Source organism: Neopsephotus bourkii, unplaced genomic scaffold (genome assembly GCF_033783945.1).
Source record: "Neopsephotus bourkii isolate Nb327-2 ecotype Australia unplaced genomic scaffold, CSIRO-AGI_Nbou_v1 NB_410, whole genome shotgun sequence".
Taxonomy (NCBI): Eukaryota; Metazoa; Chordata; class Aves; order Psittaciformes; family Psittacidae; genus Neopsephotus; species Neopsephotus bourkii.
The window spans coordinates 199,610-209,414 of record NW_026900914.1 but is presented as its reverse complement, the minus strand read 5'-3'; the positions used below and the strand labels follow the sequence as shown (position 1 = coordinate 209,414).

Below are 9,805 nucleotides of genomic sequence, written 5' to 3'. Positions count from 1 at the left end.
AGTGCTGCTTCATAGCCAGAGGCGCACTGATTAGCATTTGTTACAGGTTTATATACTTTCACTATTGCATTAATTTCAATATTTCATCATTCCAGCGTATAGGCGGGGAATATTATAACTAGCTCCAGGAACTTATTATCATAAGTCTCCTCCTCTTGGCGTCTGCGCACTGCTCTCCAGTGATTGTGGGCAGGGGTCTTGAGAATGAAGCAGTCTTCCTCATGCAGGCAGGGGTCTTTAAGATGAAGTAAGCAGTTTCTCACGGTGTACTTTTCACCTTTGGCACAGCTGGATGCCCCAGTAATCACAAAACTAGCTGAAACCAGCCATATCTGTAATTTTTCTGATCGCTGGCAAAGACATAGAACAGTGTGACCTTCATGAAAATTTACTGCAAGCAAAACAGAACAGGCAGACAAGGAGTATCCGAAGCTAGCAGATGTTCAGGGGCACTGTCTCCAAACTAACTGATAAGTAGAAGGATGGGGTGAAATAATTCACTCATGTTTAGTGGGGCCACTAAATCCTGTTGTCTCACCACAGACTTAGATCACAAATATTGTTCTTTATCTTCAACCTAAGTTAAAAGTATTTTAACCCTATGTTTTCCAGGCACTAGCTTACGCTATATCAAGCCTCCCCTCCCCCTTTTCTTTTACCTTTACAAATTCTTTTGCTATGCGACTCCATTTTGCTCAAGAGTTCTGTCCATTTTCAACTTGCTGTCTAATCTTCTGTCCTTAGAGAGCTTTGTGTCTGTTACTGCGAACTCATACAGTTATGTCCACATAGCAATACCTATGATTTGCAAAAGCCAATACATTTATGTGTTTATCACATCCTGAAGGCCGTGCTGCAGCTACTCGACCATGGCTAGAAGTCAAAACTAGCCAGGTATGATTTATCACCTAATCACTGGGAGGAGGGACCATTTTGGCTTGAAAGAGACTTTCACACATGGCAAGAAAAGATGTTCCAGGACAATCTTCACTCTTTCAGTACTTTTTGCTTGTCGAATGTTTGTCACAAACAGTGAATAATCTCCACATAGTACATGCTTATAGATTCTAAAAAACTGAAGTTGCACAGCAGTAAGATACACCTGAGCAAGACCTCTGCTCATCCATCAGCTAAACAGAAATTCTGTGCTCATTCCTGCAACAGCAGTTTCTACGACAGAAGTCTGGAATAGCATGCATAAGCCAGCAAAGAAATAATACTTACATAGTATCTCTATAGTGCACATTTAATGTATTTAGCAGGATCCTGATACAGCAAAGAGTGCAGCAATAGTCTGCTGGACTGCTGTCTGAAAGGACAGCATCAAATGAGCTTCCCTCCTGGGTATTTAGTTTCTTATGTGCCCTACTCGCTTACCCTTATCTCCCTCGCCCAACACCCAATTTACTTTGTTTAGCCTAATCTTAAAAAAACCTGAACTGAAAATAACATTTTGTTATTTAGAATTCAGATAATTCATAATGTGGTAGTACATAAGAATCAAACACTTACACAATTAGCAACCGATCCTTAATTCCTTTGAAGCTGGAAAAGAATACAAGGAAAAGTATCTGGCAAAGATAACTAAACTTCCACATAACCAGGGCTCTTTCGTTCATCTTAGCCAAAACAGTTACATTTGCCAACATTCTACTATTTTGCTTTTTAATGCCCTCTCCCATCACAATCCCAACTGGTTTTGGGTTTTTTTTAATCCAGCTTTTGAGTACGTCCCCTATCTCTATTTGTAATTCCTACCAGAAACAGGAATTTCCCAAGGAGCCTCAAATACATCTTTTCTAACCAAAGCGCTAGCAGGAACCTGTAAACAGATGTCCAGAGGAGGGCCACAAAAATGGTCAGAGGGACAGAATACCTCTGCTACAAGGCAAGGCAGAGAGGGTTGGGTATGTTCAGCCTGGAGAAGACTCTGGGAAGACCTTATTGCAGCCTTTCAGCTCTTAAAAGGCACCTGAAAGAATGATGGGGGAGGACTTTTTAGCAGGTCTGTTGTGACAGGATGAGGAGTGATAGTTTTAAACTAAAAGAGGGGAGATTTGGATGGGACACGATAAAAATTGCTTAGGGTAAGTGTGGCAAAACACTAGCACAGGTTGCCCAGAGAGGTGCTGGATGTGACATCCCTGGAGACATGCAAGGCCAGGCTGTATGTGGTCCTGAGCAACCACATCTAGTTGTCCTACTCACTGCAGAGGATCAGAGCCAGATGGCATCTGAAGGTCCCCTGAACCCAAATGATCGTATGACAGATACACTCATACCCCTCCATAGCTTCTGGGACACTAACCCATATCTTACAGAGCCCCCTGCATTTCACAATACCCCGACTCCTGAGATACCTTCACTGCCACACCTCCTAACAAGCCGCCGGCACACCGGACCGCACGGGCAAAGCCGGGTCAAGACGGGGCCTGCATTGCACAGCGCCGCGGAAGAGGCGCTGCAAAGCTCGTTAAAACAGCGCCCTCGCCCCGGCCACCGCCTCGCACACACCTCGGCATCGCATACTACGACCGTTACACAAGGTCAGGAGAGCCGAAGGCGTAAAGGCCGACAGCGGAGCTGAGAGGACTCATAGCCACGGCTGCGCCAGGCGCTCCTCCCAGAGAGTTTCCTCCCGGGAAGTGTCCCGCCCGTCCTCAGCACCATCCGGCGCAGAGATACCGCCGCCCCTGAGCCCCACTCCAGCTTGCCGCCAACACTACAGCCCCCAGCATGCACCGCGCCGCCGCGGACGCCAACATCGCCGCTGCCCGCGTAGGGCACGCTGGGAGCGGTAGTCCCTTGCTGCCGCTGCCCTGCGCGCAGGTCCGCGGGGTGAGCGTTGCGCATGCGCAAAGCGACGTCGACGCGACCTTTTTCCCTCTCCCCCGTCTCTCTCCCTCCGCCGCCGAACCTCACCCTCTCTTCCAGGCTCCGCAGCGAGACCTGAGCACCGCGGGAGAGCCGCCGGAGCTCCCTTCGCACGCACTGCTCCACCACAGGTACCGGCGCAGCCTTATCCCAGCAACCGTAACACTGACCCCTTCTCACCGGCTAACCGCAACTGCGGCCCTTGTGCCCCGGGACCTATGTGGCGCCCCCGGAAGTGGCGGGGGGGGGGGGGGCGTGCCGCGGCTGGGGGGGCGTGGCGGTCACTCCTCCTCAATGGGGCACCGGGACGGTGGATGAGGTTAGGCGGGTTTTTTTTCGGTGCTGCTCACCTGGCGCACTGATCCCCTTTTACATGGGGTGAGGGGTCGCCCCCTCGGGTTGCGGCCTGTCCACCAGCGGCGGTGTGGAGCTGCCGCGACAGCGAGTGGAGGTGCGGCGCCCGTGACCCACGGTGCCGTGATGGGGCGGCGGTGGGGCGGGGCGGGAGTGCGGGGAGGGTGTTGAGTGGGGCGGTGGCCACTCCGCAGCGAGCCTCGTGACAAGCAGAGCTGGATCCGCGGCTGAGGTGGGAGTCACGGCTCCGGTGTCGGGGTGGGCGAACACACCCAGTCCTCTTTGTGCGTGATGCTGGGTCGGCGACACCGCCAGTAAAACACGTTGGGCACGGCCGGTGTGCGCTCTAGGCCTTGTGCGGGTCGTTCCGTCCTCGGCAATGATCTGTCTGCAGCAGCCGTGACTCGGGTTCGCAGCGTGCTGCGCTAGCGGAAGCGCGGTGGAATGCTTCATGGGGTGAAAAGCAGCGTTCATAAACGGGTGGGGTGATGACCTCAAACCACCAGGGTTCAGGCTCTCTCTGCTAACGTCCCACAACTGATGGTGAATTAGATGGGGTGTAAAACTGATTATAAATTAGCGGTATAAAATTAGCTGGGGGAAGGGTGATTTCGATCTACACTGAAATCAAGGTAGGAGAATAAAAAGTGCAGTGGTGCCAGAGCTGAAAATCAGTTATATATAGTAACCAGAAATTAACCTGTAGGGAGCTGAAATGGGAGATGTGTATAGACAGAGTGGCCTGTGTAACACTTCACTTTGTTGTAATGGTGTTTTCCTGAACCCAGGAGGCTCACTGAGTATTGGTAAGCTTTGAATATGCTCGGGTTTGTCCCTTGTTGATTGCCCTGTAGTAGCTGATTTCTCCTTACACAAGCAGGAGCACTGGTATCGCAACCACAGTGAGATAAGTGGTTTCCTTTCACACCTATACTACTCGTATTTAGTGCTCTTAAGTTGAAAAGCAGTTCCTTACAGCTGTTTGTTACACTATTTCTGCTTTATGTTTCATAGAATGATAAAATGGTTAGGTTTGGAAATCGACCATAAGATCATGTAGTTCCAACCCCCCTGCCATGGGCAGAGATGTCTCACACTACAGTGTCACCCAAGGCTTGTTTCCAGCCTGGCCTTGAACACTGTCAAGGATGAAGCATTCACAACTTCTTTGGGCAACCTGTTCCAGTGCCTCACAGCCCTCACAGTGAAGAACTTTTTCCTTATATCTAATCTGAACTTCTTCTGTTAAAGTTTAAAGCCATCACCCTTTGTCTTATCACTACAGTCCCTGATGAAGAGCCCCTCTTCTGGTATCCTTATAGGCCCTTCAGATCTTGGAAGGCTCCTATGAGGTCTCCACACAGCTTCTCCAGGCTGAATAGCTCCAACTTTCTCAGCCTGTCTTTATACAGGAGGTGCTCCTGACCTCTTAGTATGATCATGGCCTCCTCCAGACTTGCTGACAGCTCCATGTCCTTCTTATGTTGAGGACACCAGAACTGTACACAGGACTGCAAGTGGGGTTTCACAAGAGCATCTTTCTGAGTGTTTTATTTCTCTTCATCTATTTCATCTGCTCCATTTCCATCTTTTCTGCGTCCTTTTTGCATCATTTTTCTAATTAGTAGCAAGGCAAATTTTTTTTTCAACCTGGGGTATCAAAATTCCCACAGAATCTTCCTTTGTTTTGGTGAACAAGTTTTGATTCAAAATCTGTTCTTGCTACGTAGAGCTGGTTTTGGCATAAGGATTTGACTGATAGAGTATGCCTCTTTTGTGGCTCAATATATGAGAAATGTGATTTTGTTTTATTTTTACTGGTTGGCTTGTCTTGATTGACTGATTTATTTCCTTTTTTTCCTGTGGAAGACAGTTTCTGCCATTCTTCTGTGCTTAGGTACAGATTTTTTTTGGAAAAGCTTTCTCATCTTTGCAACGATTTTCTCATCTCTACATAGTTGACATCACAAATTCTTTGTTAGAACATGGAGAAGCTGTTTTGATGTCTTTAAGTGGGATCTCTAAAAGTTTGGAAGCCAGCCTTTCTTGAAACATTAAGGCTTGCCACAAATACAAATGTCTTTGTGTGACGTGTTTGACAAGGTTTGATTTAGAAAAGAGCTTGGTTGGTAATGAACATGAAAGTTGTCTGTTCTGTGGCTGTGCAGGAGATGTTTGTGACACATGCCAGATGTCAGTTTGTAGTTGAAATACTGCCCTTCTGTCTTGAAGAGAAGACAGTGATATTTACCAGACAGGTTTTTCTGTTGTGAAAGTTCTTTTGAAGGATGGCAATGTCTCATTTTATAGTTTATACTCACCTGCTAAAGAGTTGAAAGATGCCCTGTAATAATGCAGTGTTGGGGGATGTCATTATGTGTGCTGAAAACTCACATTTCTACTCGTGAGATATTGGGGGGGGGGGGAGGAGGGGGGGGATTTCTGTGAGCAAAGAATTTGGTAAGGGAAAGATGCATTGAAAAGTTATTTCACTTCAAGTTTCGTAACTCTAAGTGATTGGAAATATTTCTCATAACTAACTGTATAATTACCAGGAAAGAAAGCAAACATGGGGAAATCAGCCAAATAGTTACTGTTTGAAAGCCGTAATAGTTGTGCTTTAACACGAGGAACCTCATTCATGAACAACCTAAAAGGCACTGAAAAGCTGGCTTCTTAACAGAATTATGGTTGACATGGCATGTTTTCAGTCCACTGTGCTGCACTTCTGTAATATGGAGGGTCAAACAGAAATCTTACTTAGGAACAAACATTTGGGTGGCATAGTTCTTGGAAAATAATTCACATCCCCAGGAAAAGATTTAGGCAACTGCAGTTAATTGGATAGCCTAGCTATATAGCATTTGAAGAAATGTAAATGCCCCTGTAAGTAGCACTGACCAGAACTGCTTCCAGTAGGAAATGCCAGTAAAGTGGCTATTTCTGGATTCCTGCTGATGAGAGTGTAGATGTCTCACTGGTAAGATTTTGCACGTTAGATGCCTGGCTTCTTCTTGGAATCCAGAGCAGGGAGCCCTGTCCTGTAAGAGAAACTCAGTGGCCATGTTAAAGAAAACTAATGGTATGTGGAGCAAGTGAAATTGGATTATGGTAGCCTGATAGAGCAGTTGAGTGGAACAAGATAACCATTGTTTCTGCTTCCTTTTGTCTCAGTGGCTTCAAATCCCTGTTTATCAGAATAATTTTTTAACCACCAAGCTGAAAAAAGTGTGGCTAAAAGCACCTGTACATATACTTTACTGCTGAAGATGGGGTGCAGGTAACAGTGCAGTAGGTTTTTGCCCAGGAAACACATTTGGAGCACTGTGGCGTGTTGACTTTGGCTGGTCACCAAGTGTCTGCCATGTCACTCTATCACTCTTACATTGACAGGAGAAATATGACAAAAAGTTTGTCAGTTTAGATAAGCACAAGAACATCAGTCGCCATCTACTGTCATGGGCAAACCAGACTCAATTTAGGGAAATTTAACTTATTGCCAATTAACTGGAATAGAATATTGAGAAAGAAGAAAAAAAAACAAAACCAAACACCTTTCCCTCACCTCTTCTTTCTTCCCTTCTTTCTTCAACTTCACTTTCAACTCTTACACCTCTTCCCCTCAAGCAGTGCAGGTGGATGGGAAATGGGGACTGGTCAATCATAATGCTTTGTCTCTGCCACTCCTTCCTTCTCATGCTCTTGCCTGCACCAGCGTGGGATGCCTCCCATGAGAGACAGCCTTTCACAAACTGCTCCAAGTGGGTCTTTCCCATAGGGTGCAGTTCCTAGACTGGCTAGACAACACTACAATACAATACAGAATTTCAGTTGGAAAGGACCTACAGCAATCATCTGTTCCAACTGCCCGAGCAATTCAGGGCTGACCAAAAGTTAAAGCATGGTGTGAACGGCATGGTCCAAATGCCTCTTCAACACTGACGGCCCTGGGACCTGACCACCTCTTTAGGAAGCCTGTTCCAGTGTTTTACCACCCGTTCGTAAAGAAATGCTTCCTGATGTCCAGTTTGAACCTCCCCTGATGATGCAGCTTTGAGCCAGTCACAGGTGTCCTAGCACTGTATCCCAGGGGCTCAGTACCTCTCCCTCCACTACCTGAGTCACAAGAATCGAAATCGTGCTAGATACCACTACAAGTAGTTTGTCACAAACTGCACCAGTGTGGGCTCTTTCTGCAGAGTGCAGTCCTTCAGGAACAGATTGCTCCAGCATAGGATCCTTGTGGAGTCATAGGTCTTGCCAGAAAGCCTGCTTCTGCATGGGGTCTTTGCCACAGGCTGCAGCTCCTGCCAGAAGCTCCAGCAGAGGTTTTCCACAGGCTACAGCTTTCTTAAGGGAACATCCCCCTGCTCTAGTGTGGAGCCCTCCCTAGGTTGTAGGGGAAATCTGCTCCATTGTGGACCTTCAGGGGCTGCAAGGAGACAGCCTGCCTCACTATGGTTTGCACCTCAGACTCCAGGGGAATCTCTGCTCCAGTGCTTGGAGCACCAACTCCCTCCTTCATAGACCTTGGTGTCTGCAGGATTGTTTCTCTAACATTTTCTCCCTCCCCTTTCTCAGCTGCTGCGCGGTGTTTTTTACCCGTCTTAAATATGTTACCGCAAAGGCACCACCAGTCCTGCTGATGACTTCAGTTTTGGGCAGCATCGGGTCCATCTTGGAGCTGGCTGAAACTGGTTCCATCTGACATGGGGGCAGCTTCTGGTGTCTTCTCGCAGTGGTCACTCCTGCAGCCCCTTTGCTACCAAAGTCTTGCCATGTAAATCCAATACACACACTTACTTAACAGGGACAGCTCCTCTTCATTCCTCAGAATGCTTCTTCAAGTCCCAGAAGAGTGAAACTGAAAGGTGAGCAGTCTGTTCTGGATTGGGAACTGCTGTAATTTTTCTGGTGGAGTAATACATGAAGTACCACATGGTAATGCTTTTGGAATACTGTACAAAATATTTGCAGTGTTTCTGCAAACAGAAAGAACTTTGTAGGTTCACAGTTACCACTGAGCATAGATTATGGCTCCTCATCTGACAGTGAGAACTGTGCTTGGCTTGTAGGCACAACCAAGTGGCTGGGTAAAAGCAGTAAATAAAGTCTGGGAGGCAGTCTCCTGGTTGGGGTGGATAGTCAGCTGCTTTTGAGTGGCCCAAGAAGAGAAGCAGCACTGTTTTAACTTACTGAATCCCTGTGTGAGTGCCTACCAGTTTTTGCCCGTGCCATGCTACCTGCCAGTGGAGAGGGGAGTGTGCAGTGGTCTGCCCTGGTGCTTTGCCGATTACCTGTATTGACTGGTGTGGAGGGAGGGGGAGCAGACTAAATCTTGAATCTGGATTCCTGTGAAAATGCTTACAGGATGAGAAAGAAACTTTGAAAAAGCTTATATTAATGTGTAGGTTACTTATGATGGGGGAAGATGTTAGCATATTATGAAATCTAGAGCTTGATGTTGGGATGGTGAGCAGTCGTATGACCAGGGCCCGGTCTGGGAGCTCTGCTCTGGCTGCCCCAGCGATGGCCAGTGTAGGCACCCAGGCAGAACAGATGAGAGGGGAGGCTGCAGTGCAGAGCTCAGGGTGTAGAGAGTGCCTGCACTGGTCTTGTGGGGGCAGGGGTGCACAATGGGCAGGGCTGCACTTGGTGTTCCCTGGTGGAGGTCCTCCTGCAGCAGGTGGCTGAGCCGCAGGAAGCTATTAACAGGCTGCAAGATGTCAGGGTAGCTGAGAGGTAGCAGGAATGCTTGCTCCCTGCCCAAACTGTGCAGAGTCCTCAAGCTTCCCCTGTAGCTCATGGAGGAAAGGAGGAGGTTGTTAACCCAGGAAGCTGGGAATTAGTGACAAAAAAAAACAACAAACAACAACAACAAAAAGGAGGAAAAGGACAATTAAAAGCAAGGTTCTTCCTCCTAAATCTGTTGTCCCCACGGAGAAGTGCTTTGCTGTCCTGCAGGAGGCTAAGGAGGAAACGCACTCCCACCAGAAACAGCCGTCTGGTGCACTGGTAAAGAAGATCTCTACTGGTGCTGCCAGGAAAAAGTAGTGGGTTGTAGTAGTAGGGGACTCTACCTTGAAAGGGACAGAAGCACTCGTATGTTGGCCTGACCCGGTCTCAATGGAGGTGTGTTGCCTACCAGGGGCACAGATAAGGGATGTTGCAGAGAGGCTGCCTGCTCTAGTAAGTCCCACGGGCTATTATTCACTTCTAGTGATACATGTGGGTGCTAGGGATATAGATAGTAGTAGCCTAGGGAACATAAAGAAGGACTACAGAGCCCTGGGACAGGTGGTTAAGGGCACTAGAGCTCAGACCATCTTCTTATCAATTCTCCAGGATACAGGGGAGGACCTAAAAAAAGCTAGGAGGATTAGCCAGGTTAATAAATGTTTAAAAGGGTGGTGTCACAGTCAGGGGTTTGGGTGTCTTGAACACGGGACCCAAGTTAGTAGGCCAGGTCTACTGGGGCTGGTGGAGCTGGTGATAAAAGAAGGGGAAGAACAGTTTTGGTAGGAGGATTGCCAGACTGGTCAAGGAGGCTTTAAACTAGATGTGTTGAGGGAGGGAG

At 47.7% G+C, this 9,805-nt stretch overlaps 1 protein-coding gene across 7 annotated transcripts in view; it reads left to right on the top strand.

Annotated features, from left to right (window-relative positions):
• The first annotated feature begins 2,916 nt into the window (after positions 1 to 2,916).
• Positions 2,917 to 9,805, top strand: part of PPIP5K2 (diphosphoinositol pentakisphosphate kinase 2) — a 56,019-nt gene continuing 49,130 nt past the window's right edge. For all 7 annotated transcript variants that reach the window (XR_009724884.1, XM_061349364.1, XM_061349363.1 and 4 more), the window contains exon 1: positions 2,917 to 3,005. The gene's annotated coding sequence lies outside the window, so the exon portion shown is untranslated. The remainder of the gene's footprint in view (positions 3,006 to 9,805) is intronic.